The sequence below is a fragment of the Blennius ocellaris genome (assembly GCF_963422515.1).
Source record: "Blennius ocellaris genome assembly, chromosome: 18".
Classification (NCBI taxonomy): Eukaryota; Metazoa; Chordata; class Actinopteri; order Blenniiformes; family Blenniidae; genus Blennius; species Blennius ocellaris.
In genome coordinates, this window is record NC_137667.1 from 10620278 (window position 1) to 10641650 (window position 21373).

Below are 21373 nucleotides of genomic sequence, written 5' to 3' on the forward strand. Positions count from 1 at the left end.
TGTGTTGACCCTGTCAAACAAAGCAAACAGACACGTTGGCAACTATTAGTTACTAATGTTCAAGCAGGGTTGCCGTCTAAAGGACATCCGAAATTAAAAACATTGGTTGGATGATGCCAATATTTTGCAATCACAGTCATCTTAATGGCACAAATCTCAAGAGATTTTGTCCTTGGCAGGAAAAGAAAAGATTAAACAACATTAATCTCTGCACTAAATTCAGAACAACAGACCACTGTGAAAGCTAATGTCTCCCAAAAGGTTGTAAATCCCCCTCCGTGATGCAGGTATGCAAGCTTCTGGAATAATTTTCTTTTTTTGATGTTTCATTTCTTCCACTGTTGCCTGCAGTAAAACACTGAAAGCACAAAATGAAAGCACAACGACAAGACGTCAATGGTAATTGTCAAGCTTCAGTCTTTCAGTCATCCCGCAAAGTTTAGCTATGCATGAAAAACCATTAAATGGGAGTCGATACATGTACTTTTCATCAGCTTGTAACTGCAGATGTATAACAGTTACGTTAAAATATTCTTGGCGGCACTTCTATCATAAATTCTGTATGGCCCAGTAAGAAGATAAACCGAGGTTTATCAGTCTGTTAAAAAGCAAAGTTACAGTAAAGAAGTCACAGCATTTATATCGACATCCAGAAACTCTCAGTTGCGTCCTAAATTGCACACGAGATGCTTCTCAAGCGGAGAAATTCCACATCATCAGTCCAATGTCCCGTTAAGATGGACTCTGATCGGATCATAAACACCACCTCATCATCATGATTCCTATTAGACAAGGCCAATCTAATCAGAAGTTTTCAGTTTTCAGATTAGCATTTAACTATTTTACTTCTGATCCGCGTGAGAAGAGTTTGTGGTGATATATGGGAGTGTCACCCCAGTGATTTCCATTGATGCACATATTGATCCATCTACTTGTGCAGTATGTGGATACACAGTTTTATTGTCTTCCTTGCTTGAAACTATGAGAATAACATGTTTTTACATAAATAGAATTTTACCACCTTAAGTGTGAGTAACATCTTTTCATTATATAATCGGGGCTTCAGCTCCATGGCAGCTTCCTTCCAGCTTTGGAGCCAAGATGGTGACAAATAAAGGCGAGAAACCTTCAGCTACTTGTTTGTCCTGACATTAGGCTGCTGTCTTGTGCCACTAAAATAGTATGGATGTGTTAATAAATAATAAGAAAATAAGAAAATAAATAATCCCCCTTAAAAAAAAATTTATCTAAATGTTGACAATATTCCGATCCGTGTACACACATTAGTAAATATACGGTTGCTTTTTTTCACATGCCATATCCATTTGAAAATAGTGAGATCATTAAAAAACATGACAAATAAACTGTATATAAAAAAGAATTGTTAGTCATTTTAAGTTGTGTACATAATCAAGTTATTGAAAAAAACAAACTGTCTCTTCACGTCCTTGTGAAGCACAAACTTGCCTTTTGTCAAGAGAAAGTCCATTTTAACAGGTTCATATCAGACATGTCAGCGAATAGCAAACATCACTCACAGACCCATTTTCCTCTTGTACATGTCCAAACACAAAGGACACAAGCCGACTTATCCACCCAGTCTCGATGAAAAGAGTTTGACAAGGCCAAAACTACCGAACCCCCCTGTATAAATATTTCCTGGGTCCCTCCAATCCTCTGCGTCTTGATGACGTCCGTAGCCCAGGTGCAGCCTTCAGCACACAGACAAATAGAGCCGGTTATTAGATGAGACAGCCCATCAAAACTTGATCAAAGCTCCTCTGATCCGAGTGCTGGACCGGCCATTCAAGAGAAAAACAATGACAGACTGAGGATGTGACTGCAGTGGGTTATAGCTCGGAAGAAAAAAAAAATGGGGGAAAAAAAAATCCAGTTTGGAGTATCGACTAATTACTGTACACACACGCACACACACAATAATCAAGTGACATCAAGAAACATGTTGATCTGCTGACACCCAGCGTTTTTTTTTTTTTTTTTTTGGGGGGGGGGGGGGGTGCTGCTGGATGAGGAGGCAGGGAGACATGTACTCCTCCAGATGGTGACAGCTCACCACCGCCACTGGAGCCTTCACTCCAGCTGCTCCCCTCTGAGTCATAGCACACTGGCTGAATGTGTGTGTGTGTGTGTGTGTGTGTGTGTGTGTGTGTGTGTGTGTGTGTGTGTGTGTGTGTGTGTGTGTGTGTGTGTGTGTGTGTGTGTGTGTGTGTGTGTGTGTGTGTGTGTGTGTGTGTGTGTGTGTGTGTGTGTGTGTGTTTTCTTCTCCATGAAATGTAGAAATACGACTTTAAACAGGGGGGAGTATATCCACCGTTCATATATATTCGAATGTCTATGTCTGTGTGAGCACATGTGTCCAGATGTAGCAGGTGCTGATATGTGTAAAATGTCAATGAGGTGTAGAAATGTGAATTCATACATGTATGCGCATGCTTGTTACCCTGTTAGTCTGAATGCATATATTTGTGAAGCGTGTGTGTGTGTGTGTGTGTGTGTGTGTGTGTGTGTGTGTGTGTGTGTGTGTGTGTGTGTGTGTGTTGCACCATTCAATCCCTCTTCCCCAGAGATGAAATTAACCGACACTATCTTTTACAGTTAAACACTCGGTACACAGCTCGCGACACATCTCGGGCCACATCAGGTGTCTTCTGTCAAACCGCCAACACACAACTCGCACTCCTCCGCTCATTCAATCTTTTTTTCTTTTTCTTCTCCCTTTTGCCAATCCTCGCACTGCAGCAAAAAACCTTAGAAGGGGCTCGTTCACATGGTGCTGCCTGCCACCCACTCGTGCCACGCTGACATTTGAGAGGAACTCAGAGCATTGAAAAGGAGAGGAAGAGGGAGGCGGTAAAGGAGGAGGAGGACATTAAAGTTGTGGAATGAAGCAGAGGGGAAAGCAGGAAGCTTTTGGGGGGAAATGTTACCCGGAGTGTTTACAATTTAGCCGAAGACAGTAAAGAGGAAGCAATCTCAGCCAAATTAGGAAGGGAAAACAAAGAAAGTGGGTGTCAAGTCTCCCACGAAAATCATCAATTCTCTTTCTTCTTCTCATTGCCTCCTCTGACGAGCTCTTTCTGCCTTCTTAATCTACCTTGCAGATAGACTGGCTTTCAGGAAAAGCCCTTATCACAGGCTCAGACCTCAGCATTAGAGCAGGGGAACCCGAGAGGCTGACTCATCCAGCAGCAGAGAGAGAGAGAGAAAGAGAGAGCGAGAGCGAGAGAGAGACTAAAGGAGAATGATGCTCTTTCTGCCCTGTATGCCTTCATATTAACAAAGCAGCCAACCTGCAGCCGTCACTCAGTCCAATGAAATGTACAGTATGACTCAACCATCGCGCAGCAGAGACAAAAACAAATCCCACTTATAAATTAGGGTGGCACTCCGCAAGTGTGTGTGCGTGTGTGGAGGTGGCATGGAAGCAACATCTTCTCCATCCAGCATTGATTAACTCGAGAGCAGACACCTAAGTAGTTACACACCAGCTCCCAACATCATTAGCAGCAGTAGGGGATAATGACCCGCTGAACGGATTCCATGTGCTGCTGATGGCACTCCTCACAGGGGAGTGTGTAATCACGACAACATCCCGGAGGATTTTAGGATTTCAGGATGAGCAGAGGAGGTGACGGAGGTTACAGCTCGTACAACTCGGAAAATATCCAGCAGTTTGAAACCAAGGATGTTTCGAAACAGGGTGGTAGGGAATTACTAGATGTTCTTGCGGAAAAAACCCCAAAACAAGGTAGCATGTAAGCTGTGTCTGAAAGAAATGGTATTTAATCACTCCGACGAAGTAATGCACAACCACATTTGACTCATTTGTATATTAATCTTCATGGAATAACGGCTGCTGAGTCACACTCCCTCCAACTGGATATCGTTTACCCAGAGACGCCGCGATCCTGCCTCTTTAAAGCTTTATAATCACACAATATATTCATTGACAATGTGTGAAACACCCAACTATGAATTGTGTAAAAGTGTGAGGGTTTCAATTTTTAGACTAATAATCAAATACAATAATCAAAAAATCCCAAAAAAATGTAGTCGACCATCCTCAGCTGCATCCACAAAAGTTAAAATGTTGGCAAAAAACTTGAAACATGCAGTAGGCGCAAACTCATTCATAAAACAAACCCAAACAAGGATGTTTAAATATCACGCATAAGTTTAAATTGAGTAGAGTTAAAGGAGTGCATTTGCTTTTCCGCCAAGAGATGAATGGGGAGGTGATGGAATTATGAATCAGCATCCTGTTAGTGAGCTGGTCTTGTCAAGAGATGGAATAATGTCCACCACTAAAGCCCATTAATGACCAAACAATACTCTGTTCATTCACACAAAAATCGAATATTGTGCAATGGATTATTTCTGATCCAGAAAGCAGAACATTTCCTTACTATGAACATTAAATAAAGGGTTTTATGTTAACTAACGGGCAGTAAAGGTTGGTGCTATGAGGATTTTGTAAGCATCCAACATTTTTATCTTATTTCGTAGTCCTTGTTCTTGTAGCAGCCTATTCTTATCTAAATAAGCAATTAAATGTGTTTCCCGGCCTGGACAACTTCACCTCTTTTATTAATTTGTACATCACATAAGCCACTTGGCAGCCATTCATTTCTTCTGTAGATTATATGATGGCAAATTAATTAGGAACACAACATATAATCTTCAAACATCCTTTTATTCTCTATTAATATTGTCGCTTTCCATCAGTTTTATCACTGTCAAGAACCTTGAATACATTTATGTGGCTGTACAGATTCGATGTATATCTTCATGATAGTGACAGTGGCAGGGGTGACTCTTTCTGATGCAATAAAGAGTGAATACTAGTTTACTTTTATTGCAATTTTTTATCAAAAATAAACCGCTCTTCATGGGTTATCGCATACTGGCTCTTTAAGCAGCCTCTCCATTTTCTGTTTCATACTTTGGCCTCTGTAAGGCTCCTTTCAACAGACACCATGTTGCTCACCCACATACAACTTCATGTGCAGGTATTTGGACACCAGAATCATAATTTTTTTAAACTGCTATGAACAGATTAATATATTGTATGTCATCTTACATAGCAGACAATATCCTAAGTACAAACTGTCACCATCAGCTAACATTATGCATTGGTTTAAATTATGCAGAATATCGATTTAATCGATGAATCGAATGTGCCGCAAAAAATTATTGTAAAAATAATAAAAAATCGAAAATTGAATTGAAACTCAAACTTTTCTTTAAAACATTGTAGGGTTTTTCTATTTGTTTTTTTTTTTTAAGGTAAAATCACTCATGCCTAGTTTGCCATCATCACAAAGCAGCCATTCCACAGGAAAATATGTTTAATGCTTCATAATAATGTAAATGTGTCATATTGTTTTGGATGCAACTCAAAACTCATCTGTTGGTTGTTTTGGAAGAAATGCAGATAATTGTTCTCAGAAACACTGTTTTACATGATGAATTATTCTTAATCAAGGCACAATATCATATTTGGAAGTCCTCAGATCCTCAAGCCTTGAGCAACAATGATTCAAACCTGGGTCCCCTACACTTCGGGTCAAGACTTCCCCTAATGCACCAATAATAAACCGTAGTTTTAGGTCTGTCAACTTGACAGTGATAAAAGAAAAGAAGTTGTGTCCAGAGACTCATTTTAATTAGAACAGAAACACAGCTGAGCTGTCCATGAAAACTGAGAAAATTATTTCCCTATCAAAGTTTGGCAAAACATAACTTAATGTTTTTGTTTTCGCCTTGCCAACAGAAATAAAATCAAAAAAATAGATGAAAATGTTGCGACTGTGACTACTTCTGTGAAAGTGTTTTGTACAAAATCTGAAAAATACAAGTCGGAGAATAGGAGGCACGAAAAGCCTCAAGCCATACAAGAAGCAGCAACACACACACACACACACACACACACACACACACACACACACACACACACACACACACACACACACACACACACACACACACACACACACACACACACACACACACACACACACACACACACACACACACACACACACACACACACACACACACACAGTTCTATAGGAAAAAAAAAAAAAAACCTGCATAAGCCTCCAGACAAGAAATTCATGTTGCATTGCCAGTGAATCCTACGGAGAGCTGTCCTAGCAAAGCTACCAGGACCTCGTCTTTCTCCATCCCAGAATACACACAATTTAACTCCGACGTTCAAACTCTCTCGCTCAGTTTGAAAGTTTCCTGGTGATTACTGCGTTCCGGGCCAGTGGCTCTGAATTGCTTTTGCATTTCAATTTTTCCATTAAAAAAAAAAAAATAAATAAATCTGAGTACTTTCGTCCTGTCTTTCCTGCAGTCTCATATTTTTGGATCTGCTGGATGAACAAGCAGCTCAAAACAAAACCGCGTCACAAAATGTTGTGGCATTTGACTTGATTGCGACACAAAAATAAGGCCTGTGTTTGCCATTTCTGCTGCCACGACCGAACGGAGATGAGATGGAAAAGAACAAGCAGCTTTCAAATGTGTTCAGCTCATTAAAAATAGAATAGGCACATGCACATGCACATACGCACACGCACGCACGCACACACACACACACACACACACACACCACCATCACAACATATTGTTTACGAGTGGAGCTTGAACACACAGGTAGTGATTAGACACAACAAAGGAACAACCTCTGCAAATCTTGCTAGCCTACAGTGGCCATGTGTGTGTGCGTGTATGGGTGTGTGTCCAGAAGCATTTGCCTCCATGCACTTGTACACATATAACAGGCGGCTCTGATGTACTTACTGGTCCATCCACAACTCTCAAGAGGCTGCCTAAAAAGCCTCGACTCGGGGAGGCATGAATGGCGCTTTAACAAAAAAAAAAAAAAAAAAAACCCACTATATTGAAAAAATATAGAAAGCAATAAAGCACTAACAGCTTTTCAGCACAGAGCCATTTATATAGCAGCTTTAAGATAAATCCATAGATAAAATGCAGCGCTATCTTTGACCTCGCTTGAGATCCTCAGGTAAACAAGCAGCAGAAATTTGTTAAAAAGCATCAATTTATGTATCTAATTCTTGTAAACACTCCCTCACACATCCTCATAAGTAAGGTGGCTGTGGTTTCACATCTGAAGGGTTTCCCCTCTGGTTGAAATGGATGTTTAAACAAATAGTTAAGACATTTTAGGTAAATATTGTATTTGTTTGTAGTTTTCCTCAGAAGTAATTGAGAAAGTGTTTCTCAAAGCTGTCATGTTTGTCTTAAGTAGGGATCATAGATCTTTTTTTTGCACCCTTTGTGGATCATAAATATTCAAATCAAATCCATTCATTATCATAAAACATGTATTTTCAGATGTGTTCTTCATTAAGCAGCATCTTTTGTAATTTCTTGTTGAGATTTAATGAACATTATTCTGTTCAAAATAAATCCTATCACATTATTGTACAAATCATCGCTTTGGTGACATTTAAGTAATGCTCACCTTTTCAAATCATGTTTGTACTGAACCCAATTTTTTGACGAGGCCCTGCAGGCTTCTTATAACATCCCTGCAGGTTACCAGGTGTCACAATTCAATTCAATTCAAAATACTTTATTTATCCCCGAGGGGCAATTTGAAACAGCCCACGCTGAGCAGTCATGTAAGCACAGACCGAAGAACTTAAAAACCATGTCATAGAAAAGTGCACACAAACCACATAAATACAATATATAATCATCTGGAGTCCTCATATAAATTACATTGTGGTCCCAGCAACTTGGCAAAGAGGAAGAAAGGTAGACTTCATCTACCAAGCAAATCACTGGCAGAACCCTAATGCAGACTCCAAAACTTACGTAAAGTTTCAAAAAGTTATTCTTCTAAGTCAAGTTCCAAACAAACCAAGGAAAGATCTCCAAAAAGAAGTCACGCAAAGGGAAGTCCAAGAATGGAAGCAAAAGTTCAAAACAAGAAAACACGTGGAGAGTTGCGCGATGTCCTGAAACAGAGGAATAAAGACGACCTGGCGAAAAGAACATGGGGAGAGAGTGTTTATATAAACTGGGGAGGGGGGAAACACGGGTGAATCACATTAGGGAGGAGTCAGGTAATCAGGGAAGGCAAACGGAGACAAGACATGCAAGACTTAAAATAAAACGGGAAGAGCCGAAAACAGGGAAGACACACTTGACTGTGACACAGAAGGTGACCTGACACCAGGTACTTGCAGACCCCATATTGACTACATCTGACCTCGAAGTAAGAAAACCTCCTGGATCTGTGCTTCGTGTAACATTTGTTTAATTCAAAATACTTGTCTATGCTGAAATAGGAAATTTACATCAGATCTAGACTTGGGCAGCCTAATCCCACAGAAAAAAAAAAGAAACAACTCCAAATAAAGTGCTTTTTAGTTGAATGCAGGACTTCCTGTTCTTTTTCAAAAATACATTGCAGTCAACAATAGTTCCATCCATAGGCCATAAAAGGAATCAGCTCAAGTTACAGCTGTTTGCTGGAATCTGTAAAGAATGTATATTATGTGCTAAAAGTATATACAACCTGTTGTGCATTTTATTATTTTTTTCATGGATCGAGCTAAATCTGGTGCTAATAATTGTTTCTCTGGATCAAGATAAATGTTTGTAACACATGATCGCAGACAAATAAACTCAACAACTGAATAATTATTTACAACATGTAGATTTATATTATGAAACATGATGATGGTCCACACGTAATTATTAATATAGCTTGATTAAATGTATAGTTAATCACGTTATTGGATTTTGTGTCCCCCGTTTTCGGAATAGCAACACACAATCTCTCAAAATCACGCTGACGACCCGAGAGAGTTGGTGTGTCCTCCGGTATTTGGCTTTATTGTAAGAATGTGGATTGAAAAGGGTTCCTCAGCCTTTCTTTGAGGTGACCTCAAGGAGGAAACTCCAAAACCAACTACCAAAAACTCTAAAGCATTTATGGCAGAGACCATTGAAAAACTACCAGAAAGCTTAAACATACAGCTTTTTGCCCATATACTAGTCAGTGGAGTGACACTCCCCCCCTGATTTACCTGCAGGTGCAGCACATTTATAACCTGCACAATCAAAAATAAAATAACACTGAGAATAACTGCCAGACTGTAGCTATCTTTTAACAAGGGGCAAAAAAAACCCAATTCAGTCACTCATTCATTGCACATGTTTGCTTCTTCTACAGACATAAAACCAAAATAAACCCAGATTGAATATAATTATAGCTACAATAGTGTGAAATATGTAATGGCAGGTAAAACAAGTCAATACAGACTTTTGTTGAGGGAACACGGCCTTTCAAGCACAGTCACACAAAGACTATTTTCGAGATTCTGTCTTGCTCTCTTGCACCTGTCATAATCACTTTGACCAATTCAGGTGGCAACAACATCTGTCAACAAGTAATTATTGTTGTTTCTTCCCGGACGAGGGCGGGTTCCTCCAGACTGTGGCATTAAATTCACCATGACGATGTGAGATTATAGATCCTCACATGTGGACCAAAGCTTTAACTCTTTCTTTTGCAGTTAACTGACGACAAATGTCCTCCAGGTCTCGATTTAATACAGTCAATTAAATCTTACTCAACTTCCAACGACTATGTAACAAAAAACAAACAAAGACAACATTAAAAAGTACTGAATACATTTTCAAATCAACTGAAATCACCCGTAAAAGAAGTGGCAGCTCCTGTATTGCAGGAAAACGTCATCGCGATGAGGAATAAATCTGACCTGCTCAGTCTGACTGCTGGTGCTGAAGAGGGCAAAGGGGAGGAAGAGTAATGGGGTTGAGATGATAAGATACACTTGATGACCCCCAGAGGAGCTGGCGGTGCTTCAGGAGGCAGAGACCCACAAACAGACTGGGAGAGAGAGAGGCTGGTTGGGGGAGACCAAATAGGACAGAGCATTAGGCTACCAGAGCAACGCTGTCCACTTAAGCAGGTTAAAATGATGCTTTATCCTCTTCAGACCAGCCTCTCTCCCACACCACTTTCAAATCACTCTACTTCCAATTCGGCGAGACGCGTGAGCCAAAATATTACGACCATGTTCGCCAGGGGCGGGGCCTCACAGGTCAAATACAGAGAGACAGACCGACACACGCACTCATTTCGAGTCACCCCATTAATCTCACATGCATGTCTTTGGACTGTGAGAGGAAACCCACGCACACAAATGGGGAGAACGTGCAAACTACACAGAGAAAGGTCTGGTCGGTATTTGAAGTCAGACCTTTCCACTGTGAGGCGAGAGCGCTAACCACTGCTCCACTGTGCGGTCATTTAACCCATCGCTGGCTATTGTGTTGATCCTCTTCTGATCAGCACTGATCCTTCAAACTGTCCGCCTGGCAGCAACAAGCTGGCCAATCAAGGTCGCTGAGATCAAGCCCCTGCAAGGCTTTGTGGTGTATAATCAAAATGGTGCATGAGGGATGATTGCGGCCTGAACAAGCGAAAGACAAGATTTGACTTTGAAATATCTATCAGTTCTTCAGGTTTACTGTGTGTTTTTGATGGCCATGAGAAGCTCATGTTAGAAATTTGTCAAACACAGGTGAATATTATTTGTGATTGAACAAACATAATCAGAGCTGGGAACCACTGTAATCACTGTTATGTGGGTGCAAATCTTATTTCTCTACTTTCAGTTAGTTATCGAATTGTCTTGAGCTTATTTTGGTAATTGATGGGGATGATTTTCATGTTGAATAAAATGTGCAAATATGAATTTAACACATTCAGTTTGAGAGAATCTATTCAAGAATACATTAAGAAAATGCAAAAAGAATTTAAAAAAATAAAGGTACAGATTGTTCTATTGTTTCTTCCAACACTTCTTGTCCTAAAGGAATCAAATCAGAAGACTGACACCACTCTGAAATACAGTTTGTGTGCCTTTTTATAAATAGTTGTTTTGTTAAGGAAAAAGTGACATGGCACTGCATGCCTACAGGCAAGAATCCTCCTACAGGCACCTCAACAATTGACACGCATCTTCCTTGCTTGATCCATTGGCTTTTTTATGAATTCAACTTTTGAAATGCAGTGTCAGATACTGAAAAACACCGTTTTTTTCCCTCCTCACTCACTTTTACTACTTTTTTTTTTCCATGTCCTGATGAACTATCCGTCTTTTCAATGTCACTTCATAATTAATAAAAGACTGTGTTATCAATCACATCCAAGTCCAAGAATTTAAGTGTTTCCCGAAATGTCATTTTAAAATGCGGCAGAATGGGTGATGTCCATTTCATAAAGGGTCACTAAATGGTTTAATGAATAGTATGAAAATGATGTGACTGGTGCATCTCAGTAGCGCTACATCCAAGTAAACACCAGTGTGATGGCTCTCCCCACCACTATCATTAAACATCAAACTAAGGAGAGCCTATTTATAGATTGTATGCCTGCAGGCTGCCAGGATTGAGACACGTATCCTGGTTAAAGTAGAAGCTTCACAGGGTGGCAGTAGCACCAGCTGTGTTGTACGGTTTAGGCACTGAGCTGGGGGTGTTCAGGTTTTCACAGGGAGTGAGCAGAATGGACTTAAGAATGTCTTGGCCGTGTATATGTAGGACAAATAATTGAGCTGCCAGACAAACTCAATGAGGAAGGCCACTGATTTGAGGAAATGAACAGGATTAATGTAAAGAAGAAGGATATAATAGACCAAAGGTGTTTGAAGATAATCCCTTGTGGTAACCAATAACTTAAAAAAAGCTAAATGAATAATAAGATGACCTTATTTTCCTGCTTTTTTCTATTATCGCTGTGTCTAAAATGAAGAATGTGGAGCTGATTTCTAAGGCTTCATATACATTTTTGGATGTTTTAATGCCACCGTGAATAAGGCCATTTAATCTGTTTGAATGACCTTTTTCTACTCTGTAATTATGGTACCTTAAATGAAATATAATGATCCTATACTACTCTCAGTATGAGAGCATTCCACTCTCTTATTATTAAGGAGAAAAATTGAATCACATTAATCAAGATCTTAAAAAACTTTGTCCAACTTTTCCTTAACACCCAAGGACATCTCTTCATTACCACAGCAGCGTTTTAATTAATTATTATTTTTGGCTGTCAGTCATCATGGAACGGCAGCCGTCACCTTTTTCCAAAGCGGAGTCCGCTTTATTTTTTAAATTAATTCTTCAAACTGTTCAGCGTTTGGCTGTAATAGCCTAACAAACTCTTAGAAACTTTAAATCTCTTTATCCAACTCATGCCTCGTCTGCACTCAAGCTCCAATTCTCCAGTGAGCCGCCATGTAAAATTTACATCTCTATCTCTACCACAGGGCCCCGACACATGAGCCAGGCCAAGGGAGGGACAGATATTATGAAAGAGAGCGAGAGCCGGAGAGAGGAAGAGGGTGAGAGAGATTTCAGGACATTTCATCATTTATGCTCGAAGGCGTCTTGGAGAGGAGAAGTCTGGGTGGAGGTGGGGGTGGGTGGACGGGTTCTCAAAGACGGGTCAGCCTGTCAGGTGGGTCCACCTTCCTCTTTAACCTCATTAGAGGCACTTGAGTGGCTACAGGTGAGCTTGTTTCCTATATGCTCAGAGCAAGGAGACAAGGTGGAGGGATACCCCCTCTTATCTTTGGCAGACCTGCTATAATTCAATTAAAGCCAGGACACAGAGGTGAAGACAATTGATACCTCTTATTAGAGAAACACCCTGTGATGATTAATTGCCTCTCATTGGCTTGTTAAAAGGATTTGAAACTGTAATCTGCCTGAAATCATAATAATAGCATCAGTATTAGAACACAAAAGGGAAAGCTCGGGATCTGTATCCATCTGTGCCGGATTAATAACGGTTCATTAGTAATGGCAATAATTAAAACATGTCTACTGGAGAATGGTTAGGTGAAAAGGAGTGGGGAGAGACTGCTTGTGCATGTCGTCATGTTTCCTTGACTGCTTTAATTCCTGTACGATGCAACTTTAATCAGAAAAGTGGCTGAGCGCTTGTAATTTTGTAATGAGCTCATTAAAATCTGTAAACATAGTCATGTAACTGCATTGGTTCAGTTATCACACGGCTTTGTATTAACATTTGTGACCATCTGGGTCTTCAAACACTACTACAACAGCAGCAGCAGTATCATGCAGAGCCATTAATCACTGTTATAGGTGCATTCCAACAGGTTAAGTCCACAAATCACAGAGAAACAGATAGCTAGAGTAGTGGATGGGCATTTTTACAGCTGTAACACATTCAAAAATAATATTTAAAAAAAATCTTCCAGATTGATATATGGCAATAAAAAGCTTTACAGTAATGCCACAGTCACTGCAGTCAGTTTCAAGCCAGGAAATTACCCACAAAAGATCGTCAGCCTGCTTTAAAAAGCACCCTTTTATCTTTAGGAAACTATCAAAAAGAGAGATCATTCCTCACAGCACCGCATCAGCACACAGGGAGCACGAACTGACACTGCAAGTGCAGCCACATCACATACAGATGAGCACACAAATGCACAGCGTTCAAACACAGAGGTAATGGACAAAAAAAAAAAAAGCCAAAGCCAGCTTTGAAATCCAAATCAAAGACGTAAGCGCTGAAGCAGTAAACGGTGAAGCAGTACCTTCCGCTCACGCAGAGCTTCATCCTGTAGACGGAGAGAGATAAAAAATCCTGCTGCCTGAGCCTCGCCGGGGATGTAGAAAACCCCCCCTTCTATATGCTATCTGGATTGGCTTACCCAGCTTTCCCTTACAGCTCAGAGAAACCCCAAACACACGCACACCCCACCAACACTACGCCGCTTCAGCAGCAGAAGCAGCAGCAGCAGCTGAGCCAGGAGGGAAGACGGAGGGAGTGAGAGAGAGAGAGAGAGGGAGAGAGAGAGGGAGAGAGAGAGAGCGACTGTACAAGAGTGGAAAGAAAGAGAGGAAGAGTGGGAGGGAAGGAGCTTAAAGGAAGAAGACAGGGAGAATGCGGGGGCGTGTTGATGGAGCTCTGAAAGATATGTGCAGAAACAGAGAGGAAGATGGAAAGAGAGAGAGAGAGAGAGGGGAGGGGGAGAGGGCAGCTCACCTGATAGTGTCTATGTTGTTCATGTCATCCTCAGCCACCTAAAACAAATGACAGCATGTTAGTGCAGAAGACCCATCAGAATGGACCAGGAGCTACCAAGTGGAGCATCACTGCAGGAGACATGCTCGTCCCAAAAAACAAAACATGAAACATCCATTTGCAGCGAGCACACTCTCCGTTTCACTCAGTTTTTGTTTGTGCCCCCCCACCCCATCTCTCCCTCTCTCTCTCTCTCCCCCCAATCCGTGCTCCCTCATTCGCTTCCTCATTCCACCCCTGCTCGTGAGGAAGCCAGTGTAGCGCTCATCAAACTGCACCCGGATGTCTACATCTGCGCTTACTGGAGGTGAGAAGAGAACAATCATATCATAAGGAGTGAGCAAGTGGGGCGAGAAAAGATGAAAAGATGTGAGGCAGAGAGAGGGAGAGAGAGTGGATGGAAACCTCCATTGCAGCCAGACTGCAGATACATGGCAAGCCCCCCCCCCCCCCCCCCCCCCAAGAGAGATACTGGCAGCAACTCAATATCTTTGTCGAGGTGCTGAATTGGAGAGAAGAAGCAAAGATAAAGAGAGGAGGGGGGAATGAAGTAAGGACAGAGATGAAGGGGTAAAAAAAAAGGAGGGGGGGGGGTAAGCAGGAACAGGTGGTTCAATCTGTTGAATCTTACATCTCAAGCCTCAGCTTGTTAGGGTGAATACGTTTTTAAACAAGTCTTCTGCTGCTGGCCATTATTCTGAAGGCAATGAATTATGCATCAAGCTGCGAATACCCCCCCTTACAATTTTCATCTTCATTCAGATTTAGTGCACAGGCTGGATCAAATGTGGCATGCAATGCTGCTGTGTTATCATTATAAGTATATAGTCACTTTAGTAGTTTTAGCCATTCACACATTTTCATCTAGTTTTAGCCATTTCTACCATTGTGGAAGTTCATTGAGCTTCTCTCCACATTGGAAACATACAGGTAAACCAGCATTGTTGGCAAGTGAAAACAGAGTCTTTTAATGCTTTGAATGGTGCAAGACAGGCCTCTCGTTGAAATATGTTTTGCTGTGCAACAAAATTGAAATAGGATGAAAATGTGTGCAAACAAACAACTTTGTGAAACCTGCAGGGAGCCATGACAGTGGAGCTGAAGTGCCACATGTGGCTGCAGTCATTTGTGAGCTCCCCCTCATGGTACATGGAGGAAAGTCATTTTCTGAACATCTTTTGAGAATGTCCAAGATTATCCAGACGATGTACAGCAGGTGTCATTTCTCCATTTCATGAACTATTATCTGTAATTTCTTCTCTGTATATCAAGGTTGGTCATAATGGTAGTATTTAGAGATTTTGTCAGGTGAGGAACACTTGTCTTAAGGAAATTACTGTAGCAGAATGGATTTTGTAGAAAATGAGAGGGAAAACTATTAGACTTCTATATTAATTGGTTATTATGCACTATTTCTTACTAGATAATGTGAGGTCAAATCAGGCTGTTAGTGACCACCTGTGAGCCTATTTTGCGAAGGATTCTTCATGTTAAAATGGATTTTTTCCCCCCCTTTTTACTGCCACCTATGCTTTGAAATTGATGTGAAATTGTTGGATTTTCCTCTGTAAAAGTGTCATGAGAGGACTGTGTTGTATTTGGCAGTATAGAAATTAATAATAAATCTAATAGTACCTAAACTCTAGCTGCCGAGATGCCTGAAAGATTTACTTTGTCTTTAGCAAGTGCAAAGCAGAAGGTCGAGTGTGTCTGTAAGGATTTTTTTTTTCTACTACTGCGCTCACACAAGTACAAGGACTTGTGCGAGGCGATGAAACTTTGCAACGACGCACAGACACTCACACACTGAGATGAACACCAACAGGCACACATGCCAGCCTCTCAGCCCCCACACCACCCACCTTTTTTCAAGCAGTTGCTAAGGTGACGGCAAAGGCTGAATTTTAATCAGACAATAAATTAAAGCAATGCAATCTTCTCTTTTATTATTAAATGGCAGCTGTGCCAATTGTGAAGATCCGTCAAATTTTTTTTTTTTTTTTTTTTCCATGGTGTAGGGAGACTGCAAAACACAACAATCAGATGTTTGGAAATGCTTTACAATGTCCAGGGAGCAAAAACATAATAACATTTGAATTACACAAAGTTCCCTGAAGACAAGATGACCCTTGACTATTACGTTATCATCGACCACAGATAAATGTCATGAATCCCAATACACTCCCTTTTAAATGCAGTGTTGAAACCTGTCCTCCAATGACATGCATGCTTGTTGCTGCAAGCCTGTGGAAAAAAACAACTTGCTATTCCCAAGCAAAACAAGCTCCCTGCTTCAACAGGCATTTTAGCAAGGTTATGTCTCAAGCTGAGTAAATGATGGATGTCACCAGATAAAGGATAAGTGGGCCGATTCTGTAAATGACTGCATTGTTCGGTTTGGATTGTTTGTGTGGAGGAGTTGCGGATGGGTTACTTCTAATGAGCACTCCTATAAAAGCTTGTTCACCGGGCAGCATGGAGCAGCTCTCTGGTGCAGACACACCATCACGTACCTGAACTGGAGGATCAGTTGAGTGGTAGCCAAAAGGCGTAGATGAGGAAGATAAAACACACACCTACTGCACGGTGAGTGTTCAGTCGCTATCCCAGCAAACGAAACTATTTTTTGAGCCCTTGGTGAAACACTTAAGAGTTTACATCAACACTTTTTTAGGATGATGTCGCAGAACGGTTAGCAAACCAGCCGCAGATTTTTCAAATGTAAAAAAATATGGAATTAATTCTTTTTGAAACGATCTTTAAGCTCACCTCTGATTGGACAGCACATCAAAGGTTATGAGAAAGTTCATCGACAGTGCTGAGAGACTGTTTTGACCATCTTTGCACTTTTTTCAGCTGCAAAAATGTGTTTTAACAACTCTAATTTTGCATGTCAAAAGCTTCAGATTGTACCTGAAATGTATGTGTAAAAATGGGGAAAAGAGTTCCCATTTATAAAAGACCAAACAAACTCTCAGACTAACTAGTGGTGCATTCAAGACTAAGAAAGAAGTGGTATAGGATCCCACCATCCAGTAATCGAACACAGTCAAAGTGGGAATTTCCCACTGGGAAAATGGGAGGGTTTTGCAGAACTGGTTTGACGGTTGACAACATGGCAGCAGCTTTTGGTAGGAAATCTACTCGCTCCCAGATCAAATAAGCCACGTTATTTTTTTGTGCATGCACTCATAGGCATAAATTCCCTCCCTCACTACTTCAGTGAAAAAGACTCGCTGTAACTGTGAAGCTTTATGGCTCTATTTATAATGACTGCAGCAAATGTGCACAAACATTTCACATAGTGGAGCGAAACTTATTGTACTTCCCAAGCCTCATTTCATTCCTGTCTTAGTTGACGTGTGTAATATTAGTAGCGTATTGGTCTCTTTTCTGGACACGAACAACACTGTTATAGTCACACTGGAAGAGGTGGCCATGTTTCTTGTTTATCATTATGTGAATGCTTACAACTAAGAAATGGAATACTCCCATCCAGCTGCTAACTAACCCCAGGCAGCACATGTTTTTGTGACATTAGAGTCAACACGGAAACGTCCACTACATCCCACAATACTGGCACCTCCTGTTCAATCATCTCTATTTATATTTTGTAGGATCACCTGTCCTTTTCCGGCTCTTTATTCCCTGTGATATAGGGCTGCTGAAAGTTACAGGAACATGTACAGAAACAAGAGTTTTTGCAGCTAGACTAAATTTGCAACAAAGTTGCCACAATAACCCTTGTTTTATTCTTATGTTCTTGCATAGATTTCACATGCCACTGCCTCATGTTTTCTGATAACAAATCTCCACAGTCTGTATGTAACAAAGAAGGTGGGGCTTTAGGATTTTCTCACTTCTCCTCTACCTCTTCTGCACTTGAATAATAGAGCTGAAAAATGGGGAGCAACTCACTCAAATCATACAAAGAATTGATTTATTCAGACATTACTTCAAACTCCGTAAGAAGCAATTTCCGCTCCAATCATAACATATGTTCAGAAGCCTGGCTTTGATTAAAGACTGGGACGACTTTCATCACTCACCATGTTGATGCCCCTGGGCAGAGAGGCAGATCTGTAGGGGTATCTGGGGAAGTCATGAGGAAACACAGGAAAGGAGCTCATCATTTTGAACCCTTGACAGAATTGTGGAGGAGGTGGGATCAGGTTTTTGTCATCTATTTCCAGCTGCGGTGGTGGTGACTCTGCTTTTATCTCCAGGTCCTCAGGCTCATTATCCCTCCTCACAGTGTCTATGTCTGTCTCCAGATACGTTTTCAGTGCCGGTTCGGGGGAAGCTTGCTCCTCTGAAGTCTTCTGCTTATCTGAATGTCCCTGCTCCTGGGCCATCGAGTGAGGCAGCCGGGGGCTCACCACTTGGATCCAGTCCTCAGGCCGATCTGGGTTTGTGGCGATGCAGCCAGAGGGAGAGGCTGGTCTTCCAAATGCCTGCAAGCTGTTTGGGTCAAGCACGTTGGAGGTCACCTCATCCAGGAATTGTGAAAACTTTAGTTTGGCTTCTATCTTTTCCTGCAGCAGCCACTGTAGTTTCACACTTTTAGCCCTGGTGAGAGTTTGTCCAGAGCCCCTCCCCTGCCACACTTTGTTATGATAACTACCTCCTCCCTGCTCCGTCTGTGAGCCAGCACTGTCACCAGGCCCACTGGATGGACCTGCTGCAAGCCGACGCCACCCTCTCTTCTCTCTCAGTCGATTCAGAAAAGCATCGTGGCTCTGCTTCTTAATGGAGCTGTGCAGGAGGCAGGTGACCCCAGAGCTCCAGCTGTACAGGCTGCCAGTGCCCTCGCTACTGCTGCTCCTGCTGTCTCCTACACTGCTGCAGCTGTTGGGGACACTGGGGCTGGACGGCTGACTGGGGCAGGATGGGTTAGAAGAAGGTCCTAAGAGTTCATCCAGCCAAACCTGGTCAGCGACACACATCAGGCTGGAGGACCTCAGGAGTGGCTGGCCAGATTTTGCCATGTCGCTGTGTGAGGGGACACGGTCCGCGCTTCTTGTGGAATCCGTCGGCTTGACTCAGGACCGCACAGACCTGTGTCCTCTCTCTAAATGGAGCAAATGGCAGAAGACACATGGTCTGGTGGAAAGTTCGGATTTTAAATAGTTTTGTCCCAATCCTGCCTCATTATTGTGTAAGCCTGACCTAAAAGTGCTCCAATAAATTTCACTCTAGGCTGAACAGATGGCTTCCTTCAGTGCCAGGGCAGCTCCTGTTATGTCAGGCAAGGACAGCTTTATTCAGTCAAAAACAGTAAACCTCACAGCTCCTCCACTGATATGTACAAGCTTCACATTTTGGATTTAATGCAAAGCATTTTTTTTAATACAATCTTAACAAGTGTCTTTGCTCGCTGAGAAGCAATATACTCATAGGGGTGCTGGTCTTAATTAGACAGCCTATTGATGGCCAAGCGGACAAAGCTCTTTTAGCCCTTTCCAGGTCAGTGGTCGTAGGGGAACATCGATCTCACCCAGCACATGGCAGCTGACACAGACACAGGCTAATGGATAGGCTTATTGAGCAATGGATTACGGTAATCTCATCAATATCACTTATTAAAGCTCCTCTCCTGGCATCAATTAAGCTCCGTTTATCAAAACAACATATTTAGAAGCTTTTCCAAAGAATTGGCAAATATATGCACATTTTTAGGGTCCGAGCACTGAGAGCGCAGAAGGACCCTATTCAAATTGCCAATATTATTCACCAAGTTACTTCGCCAAGATAAATCGTGTTTTTGATCGACTTAACATACAGAACTTTTTCACTACCATATAATAACTCTTAATTATAGGACGTGGCTTTGACAACCTTCACCGTGGAACAGGAAGTGCAATGTAAATAGACTGAATGAGATCAGATTGACTTCAAACTTGATACGCTGCAGCAGAGTCTGGTCCTCATCACAGCTATACAACTATTACGATCATCAGCCGTGGCATCTGCTGGAAAAAGGAAGTGGGGTGTACATGCTCAGATCCACATCTGATTGCATGTGATTACAGTTGTAATCCGTCATATGTTTTCAAAAATAACTGTGCGACGTTTGGTTAAGCTTCAGTGGTTTAGCTTTTGTTTGCTTTTAAAAAGGAACTCGTTTTTTTGAGATTAAGACTACTGAATCAGAGGCGTCAACCTCATTTCAGTTCCTGAGCCACATACAGGTCAATTTCTCCTTAATTGGCCTCGATTAATAAAAAGGATAGCACAACAACTCAGGTTGTTTTCATACACAGATGACCTAAACGTTTTTTCAATAGTTTTAGTGCATATATACAAAAGCTACTGTGAAGTTTAGAAAGAGAAAAGTGTATTTTGAAACCCTACTGGCCACAGTAGGGATTCTCTGATGTATTCAAAAGCCTATCACTCCTGAGCATAAAAGTTTCATGCGACCTTCAGCATAATATGTTTTCTCAAAGTCACCTTCATGGTATAGATTTTATCCCCGAGCTGTTTCACTGACAAAAAGCGAGTTAACCGTCACTGCTGCATCCCCCATTCTCCCCGCTCTGAGCGTTGTTGTCCTCACCCGTTCAGTATCGGTGGCGCTTGTGCCATATTTCTTTCAAGAAATTTGGAACAGCAGTTACATTTACTTATGTGTTTGGACCGATGGGCGGAACTTAATGTTTGCCCGTGTGCCTTGTGTTTTACACCCCAGCTGATATGGGACAATAGCACAAAAAAGAAGATCCCTTATTCTATCCATATGTGTATATTATGTGAATGTTTGACACAGAAATACCTCAATGACAAAAACTAAATGACTCAATAGAGCAAGCAAAATAGATGTGGCTAATGGGAAAAGGCATTTGGAAAAGAAGAAACACTTTAACATGGTTGTTTTAAGGCACACTGTTGAAATTGTTTGTAAACCAATTGATGTTGTGCTTGTATTCATATTACAATATTTTTCCAATACATTTTGCATGTAATAGTGCGTTTGTGCAAAGATTTTCAATTCTGTGCAGCAGTATTTTCCTTTCCTCTGTATAGCTTTGATATTGCCCACCAACGTACTGCTGGAAATAGCACAATACATATGAACTAAGGCAAAACACATTCCAAAAATCCCAAATTAGATGCATCACTTATTTGCAGTCACACTAGTAGACATGTTGATTCAATTCAAAAACATAAAACATATATGTTTAAAGCAGATTCTTTAGACAGACAATAGTATCCAAT